This window comes from Rutidosis leptorrhynchoides, chromosome 10 (assembly GCF_046630445.1).
Source record: "Rutidosis leptorrhynchoides isolate AG116_Rl617_1_P2 chromosome 10, CSIRO_AGI_Rlap_v1, whole genome shotgun sequence".
Taxonomy (NCBI): Eukaryota; Viridiplantae; Streptophyta; class Magnoliopsida; order Asterales; family Asteraceae; genus Rutidosis; species Rutidosis leptorrhynchoides.
The window spans coordinates 36,999,164-37,020,697 of record NC_092342.1 but is presented as its reverse complement, the minus strand read 5'-3'; the positions used below and the strand labels follow the sequence as shown (position 1 = coordinate 37,020,697).

At 34.0% G+C, this 21,534-nt stretch overlaps 1 long non-coding RNA gene across 2 annotated transcripts in view; it reads left to right on the top strand.

Annotated features, from left to right (window-relative positions):
• Positions 1 to 4,660: 4,660 nt before the first annotated feature.
• LOC139872280 (uncharacterized) overlaps positions 4,661 to 21,534 on the top strand; it is a 35,087-nt gene continuing 18,213 nt past the window's right edge. For both annotated transcript variants that reach the window (XR_011766999.1, XR_011766998.1), the window contains exon 1: positions 4,661 to 5,193. This is a non-coding gene — a long non-coding RNA (uncharacterized lncRNA). The remainder of the gene's footprint in view (positions 5,194 to 21,534) is intronic.

Below are 21,534 nucleotides of genomic sequence, written 5' to 3'. Positions count from 1 at the left end.
AGAACGCGATAAAAGTCCAACAACTATCTTTGAAGATAATGCAGCTTGCATAGCACAGATGAAAGAAGGGTATATCAAAAGTGACCGAACAAAACACATACCACCTAGATTCTTCTCATACACTCAAAATCTCATTAAGGACAACCAGATTGAAATGAGATATGTGCAATCTAGCAAAAACTCTGCTGATCTTTTCACGAAAGCACTTCCAACTGCTATTTTCAGAACACACGTTCATAACATTGGCATGAGACATGTTCAAAAGATGTAACAGCTGAAGCGATGTCTACTTGAGGGGGAGTCAACTCCATGCTGCACTCTTTTTCCCTTAGCTAAAGTTTTTTCCCACTGGGTTTTCTTTAGCAAGGTTTTTAACGAGGCAGTAATTTATAGTTGATCTTCAACAAAATAAAATTGCTATCCAAGGGGGAGTGTTATAATAATAATAATAATATAGATATGGATAGTCAATTTTGGTGTATATATATAGTCAATTTTGGTACACAAAGTATGTATTTTTATATTGAGATTTTAGGCTATAAATACTCATGAATGCAAGCATTAAACTTGCACCATTTCTCACACTTACAAAGTGTTTCTTTCTTTCTCTCCATTATCATCTTTGTTCTTACACTTCATTATTAGTATTCTAAATCAAGAATCAAATCACTAAAGGTAGTTATAAGCCTACTGAATTATAACATCAAGAATCAAACCACTAAAGGTAGTTATAAGCCTACTGAATTATAACATCAAGAATCAAACCACTAAAGGTAGTTATAAGCCTACTGAATTATAACAGATTGAGTATTTTTATCGTTTTTACAACGGAGTTTTTCGTTGAATGTTTTACAATTATTTGTTGAATGTTCGGTTGGTTTAGACGTTTACATACTACCTATCTATATATTTAATATGTTAGAATTAAGTTGGTCCTATGATTTTATTTTATAGCACTACCTTAAAGTTTTGATTAATATGGGTATATCTCATGATTTGTTTTAAATTACTAGTTACGTTTTAAAATGATTTTTGTGTGCATCGTCATGTAAGTATGAATGTAGTGTAACTTATTCTTGAAAGAAGTCAAAATCCACTCATTTATTTTGCACTGATATATCATATACGTCATAAAACAAACATTTATTTTGTAAAATGTATAAAGAAAAACTTTTGATGGGATATACAGTAAAACCTCTGTAATTTAATACTCGATAAATTAATAACCTCGATAAAATTAATAATTTATCCGGTCCCAACTTGGGACCAGTTTAAATTTAGACCCCAATCGATAAAATAATAAGATAATAATTTTTTTGAAATCTCAATATAAATATATTGGTCCACACAAAACTATAAATTAATAATTACTATTTTTTTTTTTGAAATCTCAATATACGTTGAACTTGACAAGTTCATTAATGTGTGAATGTACATACATGAGAATTTTAAAGGTCCCTGTTTATGTTTTATTCAAATAGATAAAGTGAACGCACATGATAATTTTGAAGGCCGATACATTAATTTGAGACTTGCTCACAAATATAAGCCAATTTTTTTAAATTGATAATTTATTAATTTATCGATATAATAATATCTCACTAAATTAATAAAATATCCCGGTCCCAACATTATTAATTTATAGAGGTTTCACTGTATATGGATTATTAATAGTGTAATTCCAGTAATACCCTTTTTCCTTGATCTTTCGTTTGTTCCTATCGATCGAAAGCAAATATCATAGTTCCCATCCTTTTATCAGAACTAACACCAACCTCTACTACCACAAAAGGTATGTTTGGCAAACCTAGCTGGAAGCTGCAAGCGTTTAACTGCAGGCGTTTAGCTGAATTTAATTGTTTGGCAAAGTAGCTGGAGCTGTTATAAATTAAGTAAAATGACAAAAATGAACACTAGAAAAAAATACTTAAATATCATTATTTTAGTTTAATAAAACATAGTCATTACCAAATAACCGAAAACATATATAATACTACTAATGACGAAAACATATACTCAGTATAATATTGTTATGATGACGTAGGGTTTAGCCCAATTAGGGTCTACACAATTAACTTGGGCCCCAAGTCAATTAACCCTAATTCCCATCTATAAATATGGGGCAAAATCTGCATCAAGTTCACAATCTCCCAATCGCATACAACTCTTACTCTCTCAATGAAAGCACCACCTCATACGATCATTCGATCACACCGCAACGCCGCCACCGCAAGTCCGCAACGCACACCGCAGTTATCGCCGGATCTTCTCCACGATCATCTTCACAATCGCAACTCTAGGGTTTTTACCTACGGGTCTTGTAGGGTTTTTTCTCCCTTTTGCCGTCGATAGGGTCCGACTATCGACCGGCGGGCAATTCGTTGGCCACCCTCCCGAGATCATCATCTCGGGTACGGGTTATTCACGGTAACTGGACCGGAGATCAACGACGTTGACGCCTAAAAAAACCCTTTCGCATTGATGTCCGTGTGTAGATTTTCCCTTGGAAAAAATATGCACGAACATTTGGCGCCATCCATGGGACCCGATGCATTATGTCTCGTATTTCTACCGTCTATCGTTCGGTTTGAGAAGGTTTGTCTTTTCTTATTGAGCTTTTAATTCGTTATATGCGGTTTAAGTACATGAATATTTAGAGATGAATATTTAGAGCAGATGTTCGCGCGCTTGCGCAACTGTCCACGCGCTTTTGTCCAGGTTACGCACACTTTGCGCACAGTTGTCCGCGACTTTAGACGCAATTTTCATGCGGTTTTACGCATGGTAGTTCACGCGGTTTCCCTGCGCACTCTGCATGCGGTTCTTTGCGCATCTGTTCGCGGGTTTACGCACAGTTGTTTGCGCAGGCTCATGTAAACTTATTTTCCGCAGCATAATGAGAAGTTCGATACGATACTTGACAAAAATATCATACCGAACTTGGGGGACTTGATGACGTAGGGTTTAGCCCAATTAGGGTCTACACAATTAACTTGGGCCCCAAGTCAATTAACCCTAATTCTCATCTATAAATATGGGGCAAAATCTACATCAAGTTCACAATCTCCCAATCGCATACAACTCTTACTCTCTCAATGAAAGCACCACCTCATACGATCATTCGATCACACCGCAATGCCGCCACCGCAAGTCCGCAACACACACCGCAGTTATCGCCGGATCTTCTCCACGATCATCTTCACGATCGCAACTCTAGGGTTTTTACCTACGGGTCTTGTAGGGTTTTTTCTCCCTTTGCCGTCGATAGGGTCCGACTATCGACCGGCGGGCAATTCGTTGGCCACCCTCCCGAGATCATCATCTCGGGTACGGGTTATTCACGGTAACCGGACCGGAGATCAACGACGTTGACGCCTAAAAAAACCCTTTCGCATTGATGTCCGTGTGTAGGTTTTCCCTTGAAAAAAATATGCATGAACATGTTACGTATTGTAACATAAAAACTACGTACAATATAGATGACGCTACAAAATAAAAATAATATATTTAATATATACAAATATAGATGATGGTACAAAATGAAAATAATATATTTTATAGCATCAAAATGTGAGTACTAGTGGATGCTTTCAATATCTGTTTGATTTACGTAAGATAAATTCCTAATATTTTATAAGGGTATTTAAGTAATCAAAATAGCAAAAGCTCTTTTTAATTTCAAACGCTACATCATCTAGCGTTTTGTTTTCTAGCCTTTTCAACCCATTAAGAGCTTTTACGTTGGTTGAGTCAAACAGAGCTATTTAATTTACAGAAACTTTTTCTTAAAAACTAAAAGCTAAACGCTCAAAAAACTTCAAAAAACTCGCTCCTAAACATACCCAAAGTCATCCCAACAAGCCCATACTAAATAAAATATTGAGATATTTTATATAAATTTCTCTCCTAATATAAATATTCACTTTAAAAATCACAAAATTTAATTTATCTGATCTCGGTTTGGAATTGCAGAGAAACCGTACAAATACAAGTTATATTCATAGGGCGTATCGAATTGCCATTTTATAATTTAAGCACTTCTTTATTTAATACAGACTAGTTTATATAAAACTAGAAAAAACACTCAAAAATATATAATAGGGTTATGTTTGGACGATAGTAGCTCGAGCTTATAGCCGTAGTTAGAGCTAGAGCTTATTTTGTGAAGCTCAAAACTGAATTTTATTATTTTTAATAAGTTCGGTGTGATAGCTGGAGATAAAACTTATGTGTGTAAAATGACTAAAAGGAAAACTAAAAGATCCGTGAAGCAACTTTCACGGCTACACCAAATGGCTCACACCATAGGCATGGGTAGGTGAACCGATTAAGTAAAAAGATCTTTGAGTGACTTATAGTTAATTTTATGGGACATGTTCAATAAATAAAAGTGGACTTTTTATATATAAAAGTTTTTCATATAATAATAATAATAATAAACTTAGTAATACTAAAAAAAATTTTTTTTTTTTTTTTTTTTTTTTTGGTGAATCTGGAACCCCCCTACGAACGAATCCTTTGGACTCCCCCGCAGAGGGTAAACCTGGGGGAACGAGCCTGCTGAGCGCCAGACCCGCTACCGGGTGAATTGCCTGTGAACTTATGTAGTATTAATCAAAATAAGTGAACTTATGTATGTAACATTTTCTTATATACTAAAACTCCTTCCGTTCTTGGTCGTTTGATAGCCCCAAAACGACATCAAACCTCATCCCTCTTCTTTTTTTGCGCCACTAATACCACCTTCCTCAATTTCCCCAAATTACTCACCTCCACCACCACCAACCGCGACCACCGCCCCAGCATCACCGCCGAAAGCAACACTGCCGCCACCAACGCCACCACAATCTTCATCGCTCCATCTTCATCCCTCCATCCTCCTCGCCACGATTTCCATGCGATCGCATAATAAAAGGACGATTTAGGGTTGTAACCATTTGATGAGCAACGATTGAAGAGTTTTCACTTGATAATTTGATCGTTTTGAGTGATTAAGCGGACGATTTAGGGTTGTTATAGTTTGTTTTCACCCTTATCCATGTTCAACTGATTTAGTTGTTGATGTTCATCGGTTCCACCAGATGTATGACGCGGATGTTTTAATTGTTCAAAATCAAATGGAGATTCAGTATTTCTTTTCCGTGTTCAACTGATTGCTTATTTATAGCTCAAGAAACCCCATGGTGATTACTGGTACTACTACTATGTTCCTCTCTTTAATTATATACTTTACTGCAGTTAGCATGATAGTTCCATATGGAATTTTATAATTGTGATATATTTAGCTAATGATTGTAAAAAGTTCAAAAATTTCACTTTTAGGTATGGTTCTATTTCTTTTTCCAGTTTTTGGGTGGAATTTGGAGGTCGATTTTAGAATTTTCGTCGCCATTTTCAAATTGTGTTACCATTTGTGTTGTCTTCTTCATATTTTCTTTGGATTTTATCTGTTGACGGTAACATAAATTGTACAATTCAATTTTCTTCTTTGAACTATAACTGTATGATTCATTTTAAATTGGATTATACATGTTTTAAGTTTGGTAAAAGCTTGCTGCTAAGTTGCAATAATCATCTAAATAATTCTATGCCGCATCGCTGATTTATTCGTCCAGAACATGACTTTATGTTTTCTGGTAATGAAACAGTGGTTGTGGTGAACTAATTAACTTGCTTTAATCAAGCATTCATATTCAAACTTAATGGCTTGACTAATTTTCGATTTTGTTTGAATTTGAAATACATAATTTATGGGTTCTATTCTCAATTATATGTTACTTTTACCTATCAGTTACTATGTTCAATGTTTTTACTTTCTATTGTTATACTTTTAATTCCCCCCCCCCCCCCCCCCCCCTCCCTTTTGTTAGCATATTGTGTTGTTGCTAATATGTGATTTTATGCCATTCTTCGTGTTTATATAGTTATTGTAAGTAGTTTATCATCTGTTTTTGCTTTTTGGATTCGAGTAAAATGTAGCTCGGTTTTTGTTTATCTTATAATACCTCCTAAGAAAAGATAAAACAAGTATGCAAAGGCTTTTTTACAATCCATTTCTGCTGATGTATGTGGTGATAGTTGTGTAAGCTCATCAGGAATACAACAAGTGCATGTTAAGAAGGCATGTGTTAGAAATGATGGTTGTGTCACTAGATTTCGTGTGCAAAGTACTTCCGCTTCTGAGACGTCTGGTGTTTATACTATGGATATATTGTTTGTGCCCGTCTCAGTTAATGTTACATGTAGGTGTTTGAGTTTCATTTATATTCAACTTTATTTAGTTCTTTGTCTTTCACCATCGGGGGGACTTATTTGTGATTTGTTATGCTGTACAAGCGAGATGTAAATTTAAAGAATGTTAGGACCAAGAATTTGAAGTAAATGCATAAATTTACCAACGTACGTTGTTGTTGATTGTCATTAAAGTTATTTATAATAATTTGTTGTTGTTTAAATTTGATTACTACTTTTTTTTAACAGCAAAAATGATTACTACGTAGTAGTTGCATAGTGCTATTTGCTTTTAGTGTTGCCATTGAAAGAAATTAGTTGTAATTTTGGTTGATATAATTTGTGTCAATTACTTGCTTTATATGCTTATGTATTTATTGATTGCCTGGCTTTTAGTGTTTTTACTGAAAGAAATATGTTGATACTTGGTTGATATAATTTGTGTCCATTAATTGCATTGTGCGCTTATGTATTAGTTATCGGCATGACTTTTTGCAGATTGAACTTTCTGCTAAAATTGGAGGGTAGTAAAAATGTGTATGCAAACTAATGTATGCAGTCACTTAAAACCCTTGATATGCTACAATTCCAGGTCTTAAAACCCTTGATATATAGTCACTTAATGTGTGCTAACTATTGGCATTTGGTTCATATTGTAGTGACCCGAACTTTTCCATGTTTATATATATTAATTGAGATTGATATTTACATGATTAAATGTTTCCAACATGTTAAGCAATCAAACTTGTTAAGACTTGATTAATTGAAATATGTTTCATATAGACAATTGGCCACCCAAGTTGACCGGTGATTCACGAACGTTAAAACTTGTAAAAACTATATGATGACATATATATGGATATATATATAGTTAACATGATACTATGATAAGTAAACATATCATTAAGTATATTAACAATGAACTACATATGTAAAAACAAGACTACTAACTTAATGATTTTTAAACGAGACATATATGTAACGATTATCGTTGTAAAGACATTTAATGTATATATATCATATTAAGAGATATTCATACATGATAATATCATGATAATATAATAATTTAAAATCTCATTTGATATTATAAACATTGGGTTAACAACATTTAACAAGATCGTTAACCTAAAGGTTTCAAAACAACACTTACATGTAACGACTAACGATGACTTAACGACTCAGTTAAAATGTATATACATGTAGTGTTTTAATATGTATTTATACACTTTTGAAAGACTTTAATACACTTATCAAAATACTTCTACTTAACAAAAATGCTTACAATTACATCCTCGTTCAGTTTCATCAACAATTCTACTCGTATGCACCCGTATTCGTACTCGTACAATACACAGCTTTTAGATGTATGTACTATTGGTATATACACTCCAATGATCAGCTCTTAGCAGCCCATGTGAGTCACCTAACACATGTGGGAACCATCATTTGGCAACTAGAATGAAATATCTCATAAAATTACAAAAATATGAGTAATCATTCATGACTTATTTACATGAAAATAAAATTACATATCCTTTATATCTAATCCATACACCAACGACCAAAAACACCTACAAACACTTTAATTCTTCAATTTTCTTCATCTAATTGATCTCTCTCAAGTTCTATCTTCAAGTTCTAAGTGTTCTTCATATATTCTACAAGTTCTAGTTACATAAAATCAAGAATACTTTCAAGTTTGCTAGCTCACTTCCAATCTTGTAAGGTGATCATCCAACCTCAAGAAATCTTTGTTTCTTACAGTAGGTTATCATTCTAATACAAGGTAATAATCATATTCAAACTTTGGTTCAATTTCTATAACTATAACAATCTTATTTCAAGTGATGATCTTACTTGAACTTGTTTTCGTGTCATGATTCTGCTTCAAGAACTTCGAGCCATCCAAGGATCCGTTGAAGCTAGATCCATTTTTCTCTTTTCCAGTAGGTTTATCCAAGGAACTTAAGGTAGTAATGATGTTCATAGCATCATTCGATTCATACATATAAAGCTATCTTATTCGAAGGTTTAAACTTGTAATCACTAGAACATAGTTTAGTTAATTCTAAACTTGTTCGCAAACAAAAGTTAATCCTTCTAACTTGACTATTAAAATAACTAAACACATGTTCTATATCTATATGATATGCTAACTTAATGATTTAAAACCTGGAAACACGAAAAACACCGTAAAACCGGATTTACGCCGTCGTAGTAACACCGCGGGCTGTTTTGGGTTAGTTAATTAAAAACTATGATAAACTTTGATTTAAAAGTTGTTATTCTGAGAAAATGATTTTTATTATGAACATGAAACTATATCCAAAAATTATGGTTAAACTCAAAGTGGAAGTATGTTTTCTAAAATGGTCATCTAGACGTCGTTCTTTCGACTGAAATGACTACCTTTACAAAAACGACTTGTAACTTATTTTTCCGACTATAAACCTATACTTTTTCTGTTTAGATTCATAAAATAGAGTTCAATATGAAACCATAGCAATTTGATTCACTCAAAACGGATTTAAAATGAAGAAGTTATGGGTAAAACAAGATTGGATAATTTTTCTCATTTTAGCTACGTGAAAATTGGTAACAAATCTATTCCAACCATAACTTAATCAACTTGTATTGTATATTATGTAATCTTGAGATACCATAGACACGTATACAATGTTTCGACCTATCATGTCGACACATCTATATATATTTCGGAACAATCACAGACACTCTATATGTGAATGTTGGAGTTAGCTATACAGGGTTGAGGTTGATTCCAAAATATATATAGTTTGAGTTGTGATCAATACTGAGATACGTATACACTGGGTCGTGGATTGATTCAAGATAATATTTATCGATTTATTTCTGTACATCTAACTGTGGACAACTAGTTGTAGGTTACTAACGAGGACAGCTGACTTAATAAACTTAAAACATCAAAATATATTAAAAGTGTTGTAAATATATTTTGAACATACTTTGATATATATGTATATATTGTTATAGGTTCGTGAATCAACCAATGGCCAAGTCTTACTTCCCGACGAAGTAAAAATATGTGAAAGTGAGTTATAGTCCCACTTTTAAAATCTAATATTTTTGGGATGAGAATACATGCAGGTTTTATAAATGATTTACAAAATAGACACAAGTACGTGAAACTACATTCTATGGTTGAATTATCGAAATCGAATATGCCCCTTTTTATTAAGTCTGGTAATCTAAGAATTAGGGAACAGACACCCTAATTGACGCGAATCCTAAAGATAGATCTATTGGGCCTAACAAACCTCATCCAAAGTACCGGATGCTTTAGTACTTCGAAATTTATATCATATCCGAAGGGTGTCCCGGAATGATGGGGATATTCTTATATATGCATCTTGTTAATGTCGGTTACCAGGTGTTCACCATATGAATAATTTTTATCTCTATGTATGGGATGTGTATTGAAATATGAAATCTTGTGGTCTATTATTATGATTTGATATATATAGGTTAAACCTATAACTCACCAACATTTTTGTTGACGTTTTAAGCATGTTTATTCTCAGGTGATTATTAAGAGCTTCCGCTGTCGCATACTTAAATAAGGACGAGATTTGGAGTCCATGCTTGTATGATATTGTGTAAAAACTGCATTCAAGAAACTTATTTTGTTGTAACATATTTGTATTGTAAACCATTATGTAATGGTCGTGTGTAAACAGGATATTTTAGATTATCATTATTTGATAATCTACGTAAAGCTTTTTAAAACCTTTATCTATGAAATAAAGGTTATGGTTTGTTTTAAAAATGAATGCAGTCTTTGAAAAACGTCTCATATAGAGGTCAAAACCTCGCAACGAAATCAATTAATATAGAACGTTTTTAATCAATAAGAACGGGACATTTCAGTTGGTATCCGAGCGTTGGTCTTAGAGAACCAAAATTTTGCATTAGTGTGTCTTATCGAGTTTGTTAGGATGCATTAGTGAGTCTGGACTTCGACCGTCTTTACTTGAAAAATGATTGCTTAAAAAATTTTGTTGGAAACTATATATTTTTAACATGTGAATATTATGTGATATATTAATCTCTTAACGCGTTTGATATTATGTGATAGATGTCTACCTCTAGAACAAGTCCCATTGACTCACCTAATAATAATGAAGAGTCAAATGTAAATTGGAATGATTCGTGGACTGATTCACAAGTTCCCGAAGAGGAACCGGAAGAAGAGTCAGAACCGGAAGAAGAATCGGAACCGGAAGAAGAATCGGAACCGGATGAAGAAATAGAACCGGTGGGGGAAATAATAAAACGGTTAAGTAAAAGAAAATCCTCAACCAACCGACCAAGGTTAATTATGGTCAATGGTGTTTCCACCAAGGAAGCAAAATATTGGGAGGATTACCAATTCTCCGATGAATCGGATTCCGACGAGAATTCCGATGATGTTATAGAAATTACCCCAACTGAATTTAAAAAGGCAAAAGAAAATAATAAGGGAAAGGGCATAAAAATAGAGAAATCTAATTCCAACCCCGATGAAGTTTATATGTATCGTTAACCCCCGAAGTCCTTAAGTTGTAACAATGACCCGGGAACCTCTAAACCACCAGGTTTTTCTAAACCAATGTGGAAAACGACGGCTCGTATTAGGGGAACATCATATATCCCTAGAAACTTGGCAAAACGAACCAAAACCGAAGAAGAAGAAACAAGCGAGTCGGAATAAGATAGTTGTATTCGTGTGGTGTAATATATGTAATATAGTGTGCTTATGCTTTATGATATATGTAAAAATTGCTTGTATTAATAAGTATTTTTTTTTATGAATCTAACTCTTGTCTATTTTACAGTATAAAAACACAAAATGGATAGACAACCCAATATTTTAAGAGACCTACTCGGAGACATGATTGATGAAATCTTGTCTAGAGTCGGTCAGAATTCTTCGGCACAACTATTTAAGGCGAGATCAGTTTGTAAGACATTCGAAGAACGTTCCAAGAATGCCTTGGTTTATAAAAGGCTTTCGTTCGAAAGATGGGGGATATCACATTGGGAAATCCATAAGTTACGATGTGTTTACTTTGACGCATATATTGCGGGGAACCCAAATGCTATTTTACGCAATGGGTTAAGAAATTATTTTGACTCAATATATCCGAATATTGGACTTCATGATTTAGAAAAAGCGGCTAACATGCAACATAAAGAAGCATGTTATGCTTACGGATTAGTAATGTTCGCTTCTCACCAAAGTGAGAACAAGAACATCGGGCTACAACTATTAAACAAAACGTTTCCACAAGTGACGGAGTCGGTAATTGGGGTAAGAAATGAGGTTTTTAGATTGTTACGGGACTGTTGGACATTACGTAAACCTCGTCCCTTTGACGACGTTACAACACGCTGTCTTATCAATGGCCATAACGGTTATGTTCCACAAGACCAAGGATGGGAAGTAATCCTAGTAAAACCAGAATGCATGACTTGTTTATGGACGTATGAATTACGTGTCTTTATTGCCTTTGCTGAACGACTTGTGTACTAGCTAGAATTATCTTCACAACCATCTTGTATCAAATTTATTGTGTGCTATATTTCATGATATATGTAAATAAGCGGTATTGTAAGTTTGTAAAATATTGTGTAAAAGTTTGAACGCGAAATATTATTATAATCAGTTTTTCATATAGAATTGTAGTAGTTGAATTGTATATTAGCTACTAAGTATGAACTTAACGGGTAGGTACTACCCGAATTTAAACTTATAAAACGCTAATATGAAGAAAAAGCTTTTATAAATGAGTTCATATTATGCTACGAAATACTATTAACTACTCTTAATATTCTGTATGATTAACTTGTTCCATTTGACTATTTTGAAGGAAATGGCACCGACTACTCGACACACCGTGAATATGAATGAAGAGGAATTCCGTACTTTTCTAGCTTCAAACATAGCCGCAGTACAGGCTGCGCTACATACCAACAATAACCTTGGATCTAGCAGTACAGGAAATCGTGTAGGATGCACCTACAAAGAATTCACTGCCTGCAAACCTTTGGAATTTGATGGAACCGAAGGACCGATCGGATTGAAACGGTGGACCGAGAAGGTCGAATCGGTGTTTGCCATAAGTAAGTGTACTGAAGAGGACAAAGTGAAGTACGCTACGCATACCTTCAAAGGTTCTGCGTTAACATGGTGGAATACCTATCTAGAGCAAGTGGGACAAGACGATGCGTACGCACTACCGTGGTCAGCATTCAAGCACTTGATGAACGAGAAGTACCATCCCAGAACCGAGGTCAATAAGCTCAAGACAGAACTTAGAGGGTTACGAACCCAAGGATTTGATATTACCACGTACGAAAGACGATTCACAGAATTGTGCCTATTGTGTCCGGGAGCGTTCGAAGATGAGGAAGAGAAGATCGACGCGTTTGTGAAAGGATTACCGGAAAGAATCCAAGAAGATATAAGTTCACACGAGCCCGCCTCCATACAACAGGCATGTAGAATGGCTCACAAACTAGTGAACCAGATTGAAGAAAGAATTAAAGAACAGACTGCCGAAGAGGCCAATGTGAAGCAAGTCAAAAGAAAGTGGGAGGAAAACGGTGATAAGAATCACCAATACAACAACAACAGCAATTACAACGATAATCGCAACAATTATCCCAACAATCGCAACATCAATCGCAACTACAACAAATAGCCCAACAACAACAACAACAACAACAACAGCAACTACAACAATCATCCCAACAACAATAATAACCGCAACAACAACAACAATCAGAAGCAGCTATGCCAAAGGTGTGAAAAGTATCACTCGGGGTTCTGCACCAAATTTTGCAACAAGTGTAAAAGAAATGGTCATAGCGCGGCGAAGTGTGAGGTCTACGGACCAGGGGTTAATAGAACGAAAAGAACAAATGGTGTCGGAACGAGTAATGGCGGAGCAAGTAGTGTCAGAGCAAGTGATAATGCTAAAAACGAACATATATTTCATAGCATTATTCCTCAAGAAAGACAAGCTTTTAGTTGCAATTGTTCTATTTACAAGTGATATTCGTTTAAATAATAAAAGGTGAAGACAAAAGACAGATTCGACGAATTGAAGACGCAAACGACCAAAAAGCTCAAAAGTACAAAAGACAATCAAAGAGGTTCCAATTATTGATAAGAAACGTCTCGAAATTACAAGAGTACAAGATTCAAAACGCAAAGTACAAGATATTAAATTGTACGCAAGGACGTTCGAAAATCCGGAACCGGGACCAGAGTCAACTCTCAACACTCGACGCAACGGACTAAAAATTACAAGTCAACTATGCACATAAATATAATATAATATTTAAATAATTCTTATAATTATTTAATATATTATATTTATATTTAAACCGTCGGTAAACAAAGAGCCAAACTCCTCTGAGCTGTAAAAGTAAACTCCGCGACTCGCGGAGTTTGAAGGCCAAAAAGGCCGCGAGTCGCGGAGCCCCAAAATGAAAAACTGCCTATAAAGCCAACCGAATTCTGATCATTTTAATCATCTTTTTCTTCTTCTTCTCATACGTAAAATATATATATATATATATATATTTATAATTTATATTTTAATTTTAATTATAATTCTAATAATAAGGGTATGTTAGCAAATGTTGTAAGGGTGTAAGTCGAAATTCTGTCCGTGTAACGCTACGCTATTTTTAATCATTGTAAGTTATGTTCAACCTTTTTACATTAATGTCTCGTAGCTAAGTTATTATTATGCTTATTTAAAACGAAGTAATCATGATGTTGGGCTAATTACTAAAATTGGGTAATTGGGCTTTGTACCATAATTGGGGTTTGGACAAAAGAACGACACTTGTGGAAATTAGACTATGGGCTATTAATGGGCTTTATATTTGTTTAACTAAATGATAGTTTGTTAATGTTAATATAAAGATTTACAATTGGGCGTCCCTATAAATTACCATATACACTCAATCGGACACGATGGGCGGGGTATTTATATGTACGAATAATCGTTCATTTAACCGGACACGGGAATGGATTAATAGCCACTAGAATAATTAAAACAGGGGTGAAATTATGTACAAGGACACTTGGTATAATTGATAACAAAATATTAAAACCTTGGGTTACTCTCAGTCGACATCCTGGTGTAATTATTAAACAAAGTATTAAAATCTTGTTACAGTTTAAGTCCCCAATTAGTTGGAATATTTAACTTCGGGTATAAGGATAATTTGACGAGGACACTCGCACTTTATATTTATGACTGATGGACTGTTATGGACAAAAACCAGACGGACATATTAAATAATCCAGGACCAAGGACAATTAACCCATGGGCATAAAACAAAAATCAACACGTCAAACATCATGATTACGGAAGTTTAAATAAGCATAATTCTTTTATTTCATATTTAATTTCCTTTATTTTATATTTAATTGCACTTTTAATTATCGTACTTTTTAATTATCGCAAGTTTATTTTATCGCACTTTTATTATTCGCAATTTCATTATCGTTATTTACTTTATGCTTTAATTTAAGTCTTGTATTCATTTTTAATATTTTACATTTGGTTTTAACTGCGACTAAAGTTTTAAAATCGACAAACCGGTCATTAAACGGTAAAAACCCCCCTTTATAATAATAATATTATTTATATATATATATATTTGTATTTTTATAAAAGTAAACTAATATAGCGTTAAGCTTTGTTTAAAGATTTTTCCTGTGGAACGAACCGGACTTACTAAAAACTACACTACTGTACGATTAGGTACACTGCCCATAAGTGTTGTAGCAAGGTTTAAGTATATCCATTCTCTAAATAAATAAATATCTTGTGTAAAATTGTATCGTATTTAATAGTATTTCCTAGTAAAAATATAAACTATTTCGTACCCCCACGCTACCGCATCAAGTATTTTTGGCGCCGCTGCCGGGGAATTTCTAATATAAAAAAAAACGTTTTAAATATTCGAAAATATAAAAAGAAAAACAAAAATATAAGTATTTTTAAGATTTTGTTAAATATTTAAGTTTTATAAGTTTCTTTATTTTTATTTTAGTTTATAAAAACATAAGTTTTATTTAAATATCTTTTATTTATATAAAAAAAATAATAAATAAATAAATAAATAAATAAAGAAAAACGCGTCGAAGATTAAACCTGTCATCTGAATTTATGAACCCCGCGAGTCGCGGGATTTGAAGTTTTGAGTACCGCAAGTCGCGGAGGGGACCTGACACACGAACAGGAAGCCCTAATCCTGCATTTATTACGGATTATTATTAATTATTATTATTATTAACCCTAATTATTATTATTATTATAATTAAGTTTATTTTTAATTTAAGTTTTATTTAATTTATATTTTAGTTAAATTAGTTTAATTAAATTGTAAAATTAGTAGTTTTATTAAATAAATAATATAAAAATAATATTTTTATAAAAATTGTACTTTTTACAACTTTTTTTATATTTTTATATTTTGTCCCTTTTCAATCGTTTTAACGTAATATTTGTATTTTTTTTTCGCTCATATTTAATTTTAAACTTAGTTTTTGCCATAGTCATTTTTACTCCTAGATATTTAGGCTTTGCCGTAGAATTCCTTAAGTGCTTTTTCTTTAGACTAAGATTTAGGTACTTTAGAATTTTGCGACGCCTTTTTAAGTTTTAGTTTCTTTTTAAGTTATTTCCATTTGGGATTTAGTTTTTCTTGTAAGCTTTAATATTTTTAGACGACTTTTACCTATGTATCAATTATCATTCCAATTAGTAATATCAATTTGCGATTATAATTTTAAGTTAGTTGTAGTAATAAGGTTAGGTTAGTCAAGTATTTTTAAGTTTTTATAAGTTTCTTTTATTTTTCCGTCACCTTTTATTTTTCAACCATTTTTCTTTTTCGACCTTTTTCGACGAACTCTTTTTCTTTCTTATTTCTCGCTATTCTAGTTTTAGGACATAGATTTTTATTCTACTTCTTATCTAAATTTCTTAAAATTACGAAAATTTATTTTAAGTGGTTAAATTAATAGACATCAAAATTTTCTGGTTCGTAGTAATAGTTGGATTTGTACGTGGACCGGGTTATTGGAGCCAAACAGTCCTCAATTATATTGAGACCAAACGAATCCTGCCCCTCTGCTACATCTTTTGGCTATTCGAAACGTGGGCAAAATCAGAAAAGTCTATTGGTTGGATAACTTATTATAATTTTTCTTTCCTTTTAAAAACTAATAGGATATTCAGTGAATGCACCGAGCAAGACGTTCACTACCTTTTGTACGTTCACCACCTGTAACTAGATCAAGACATTTAGCAAATATAACCGCCGTTGATTTTTCTTTAGAATCGTCATCCAGTAGACCAAGTACTTCAGTTCAAATTTCCGATAATCCATTTTTTGAACCCGACCTCACAATTGAGAATCCGGAAAATATTCAGGAACGATTCGTAGATCCTGAACCATTAAACTTTCCTCCGGAGCCACCAATTATTCAAACAGAGATTGTTGAGGAACGAACCATTAAATCAGAATCATCTAGTGATACCGATTCAACAAATTCAATTATGGAGAATCTGGAACCTTTAAGTATGGAAGACCGAATGAGAGCTAAACGCACTGGCCAAGGTCACGCAATTACTCATCCAGACATTAATGCGCCAGATTATGAAATCAAAGGACAAATTCTACACATGGTGACTAATCAATGCCAATTTAGTGGTGCGCCGAAGGAAGATCCAAATGAACATCTACGTACCTTTAATAGGATCTGCACACTATTTAAAATCCGAGAAGTGGAGGATGAACAGATATATCTCATGTTATTTCCCTGGACTTTAAAGGGAGAAGCCAAAGATTGGTTGGAATCGTTACCTGAAGGGGCGATTGATACATGGGACGTTTTAGTTGAAAATTTTCTTAAACAATTCTTTCCTGCATCTAAAGCCGTAAGACTTCAAGCAGAAATTGTTACGTTCACACAGAAACCAAATGAAACTCTATATGAGGCGTGGACTAGATATGGAAAGTTGTTAAGAGGATGTCCGCAACATGGTTTAGACACCTGTCAAATAGTACAAATATTCTACCAAGGATGCGACATCACTACAAGAAAAGACATAGATATAGCAGCTGGTGGTTCTATTATGAAGAAAACCGAAACTGATGCTTACAAAATTATTGATAATACTGCTTCCCACTCACATGAGTGGCACCAAGAAAAAGACATCGTTAGATCATCTAAAGCAGCTAGAGCCGATTCTAGCCATGACTTAGATTCCATTTCCGCAAAGATAGATGCTGTGGAGAGACGAATGGAAAAGATGACTAAAGATATTCACTCAATACGAATTAGTTGTGAGCAGTGTGGAGGACCACATTTGACAAAAGATTGTCTCAGTATTGAATTAACAATGGAACAAAGAGAGAATATTTCATACATAAACCAAAGGCCTGGAAATAATTATCAGAATAATTATCAACCGCCAAGACCGATTTACAATCAAAACCAGAATTATAACAGAAATATTCCATACAACAACCAACAAGGTCCTAGCAATCAACAAGTATCCAATAATACTTATAATCAGCAAAGACCTAATTTTCAAAACAAACCACCACAACAAACCGATGATAAAAAGCCGAATTTAGAAGATATGATGACGAAGCTAGTTGAAACTCAAACGCAGTTTTTCACATCTCAGAAACAAACCAATGAACAAAATGCTCAAGCATTTAGAAATCAACAAGCTTCTATTCAAAATCTGGAACAAGAAGTGAGTAACCTAGCAAGGTTAATAGGTGAAAGAAAACCGGGAAGTCTACCTAGTGATACAAATGCTAACCCCCGAAGTGAAACAGCTAAAGCCATTACCACAAGAAGTGGCACAACACTTAAACCACCTGAAATACCTGTAACTTCTGATGAAGCCATTCCTACTCCACAAGAACCACAACCTGATCAAGATAAGGAAAAAGAACCGGTAGTTGAAAAGGTTAATGAAGATATCCAGTTAAGGATAAACCTTATGTTAAACCATACCAACCACCACTTCCTTACCCGAGTAAAATGAAGAAAGAGAAACTTGAAGCCGAGCAATCCAAATTCTTGGATATGTTTAAACAGATAAATGTAAATCTTCCTTTCATTGATGTGATTTCAGGAATGCCTAGATATGCTAAATTCTTGAAAGATCTAATTTCAAATAGAAAGAAAATGGAAGAACTCTCGGCTGTTACTATGAATGCTAATTGTTCAGCAGTGCTGTTGAATAAGATACCAGAAAAATTATCTGATCCAGGAAGTTTCACAATTCCATATTTTCTGGGTAGTCTTAGTTCAATAGAAGCATTGGCAGACTTAGGTGCTAGTATAAATCTAATGCCGTATTCACTATACACTAAACTAGACCTTGGAGAATTGAAACCAACCAGAATAAGCATACAACTAGCCGATAGATCAATAAAATATCCTAGAGGGATAATGGAGAACATGCTAGTTAAAGTTGGTACTTTAGTATTTCCAGTAGATTTTGTTGTTTTAGACATGGAAGAAGATTCTCAAGTTCCTCTCATATTAGGAAGACCATTCTTAAACACGGCTAAAGCAATGATAGACGTGTTCGGTAAGAAACTGACCCTAAGTATAGAGGATGAGAGTGTTACCTTTTCAGTTGATAGAGCAATGCAACAACCACAATCTGCAGATGATACATGTTATTATATTCAAACTATAGATGCACATGCAGAATTATTAGAAGAATTTCCAGAATTACAAGGAACAGGAGAATGTTCTTTAGGAGAAGGTAATGAACCAATTGATGAAGCTGAAATGTTAGCTACACTTATAGCTAATGGATATAAACCAATAACAGAAGAAATTCAAATGCTAAAAGAAGAAGACAGATATCGATACAAATCATCGATAAAAGAACCTCCGAAATTAGAGTTAAAGCCACTTCCAAACCATTTGGAATACGCTTATTTACATGGTGAATCTGAATTACCTGTAATAATATCATCTTCTCTTACTGAAAATGAGAAATCACAACTCATTTCTGTGTTGAAAGCTCATAAACCAGCCATTGCATGGAAGATTCATGATATTAAAGGAATAAGTCCTTCGTATTGCACACATAAAATCTTTATGGAAGAAGGTCATAAAACGTATGTGCAACGCCAATGAAGACTAAATCCTAATATGCAAGATGTAGTTAAGAAAGAAATTATTAAACTGCTAGATGCAGGTTTAATTTATCCAATCTCTGATAGTCCATGGGTAAGCCCAGTTCAATGCGTACCTAAGAAGGGTGGCATGACTGTCATTACAAATGAGAAAAATGAGCTTATTCCTACTAGGACTGTAACAGGATGGCGTGTGTGTATTGATTATAGAAAATTAAATGACGCCACCAGAAAAGATCACTTTCCCTTACCTTTCATTGATCAAATGTTGGAAAGATTAGCCGGAAATAGTTACTATTGTTTTCTAGATGGATTTTCCGGATATTTTCAAATTCCAATAGCACCCGAGGACCAAGAGAAAACCACATTCACGTGCCCTTATGGTACTTTTGCTTACAAACGCATGCCATTTGGACTTTGCAACGCCCCTGCAACCTTTCAAAGGTGTATGATGGCGATTTTTCATGACATGATAGAAGAATGCATGGAAGTATTCATGGATGACTTTTCAGTCTTCGGTGATACATTTAAATCATGTCTAGTTAATCTGGAACGAATGCTAATTAGATGCGAACAATCAAATCTAGTACTTAATTGGGAGAAATGCCATTTCATGGTTAAAGAAGGCATCGTTCTTGGACATAAAATTTCAAAAGAAGGAATTGAAGTGGATAGAGCTAAAGTAGATGTAATTGCTAAACTTCCACATCCCACCAATGTTAGAGGAGTTAGGAGTTTTCTAGGGCATGCCGGTTTTTACCGACGTTTCATAAAAGATTTTTCTAAAATTGCCACTCCTATGAATAAACTCCTAGAAAAGGATGCTCCATTCATCTTTTCAGATGAGTGTATCAAATCTTTTAATATTCTTAAAGAGAAACTCACTAATGCGCCAATCATGATAACACCAAATTGAAATCTACCATTTGAACTAATGTGCGATGCAAGTGATTTTGCAATGGGAGCCGTTTTAGGACAAAGGATTGAAAAACAATTTCAACCTATATATTATGCTAGTAAGACATTACAAGGAGCACAAACGAACTATACAACTACTGAAAAAGAACTCCTTGCTATTGTCTTTGCTTTTGACAAATTTCGATCATATCTCGTTCTAGCAAAAACGGTGGTCTATACCGACCATTCTGCTCTTAGATACCTATTTTCAAAACAAGATGCTAAACCAAGATTAATCCGTTGGATCTTACTCTTACAAGAGTTTGATATTGAAATCCGAGATAAAAGAGGAGCAGAAAATCTCGCAGCTGATCATCTTTCTCGTCTTGAAAATCCTGAGTTAGAAGTTCTAAATGAATCGGCCATACAAGACAACTTTCCTGATGAATATCTATTGAAGATAGATTATAAAGAAATCCCATGGTTTGCAGACTATGCAAACTACTTAGTTTGTGGATTCCTTGAAAAAGGATTATCGTACCAAAGACGAAAAAAATTCTTCAGTGATATAAAACACTATTTCTGGGAAGATCCACATCTGTTTAAAAGTTGTCCCGATGGAATAATACGCCGATGTATATTTGGAGATGAAGCTAGTAAAATTTTAAACCATTGTCACACAGGACCAACAGGAGGGCATTATGGGCCTCAACTAACAGCAAGAAAAGTTTATGAAGCTGGATTCTATTGGCCTACAATTTACAAAGACGCACACCTTCTTTGCAAATCCTGTGATGCATGTCAAAGGGCCGGAAAAATAAGTCAATGTGATGAAATGCCACAAAATGTCATCCAAGTATGTGAAGTATTTGACATTTGGGGTATTGACTTTATGGGTCCATTTCCAAAATCTCATAATAATCTATATATACTCGTAGCCATTGATTATGTATCTAAATGGGCGGAAGCACAAGCTCTCCCAACTAACGATGCACGAGTTGTAGTCAACTTTTTAAAACGTCTTTTTGCAAGGTTTGGAACACCGAAAGCTTTAATAAGTGATCGGGGTACTCATTTCTGTAATAATCAACTTGAGAAAGTTCTTAAAAGATATGGAGTAACTCATAAAATCTCCACCGCATATCATCCACAAACAAGTGGACAAGTTGAAAATACCAACCG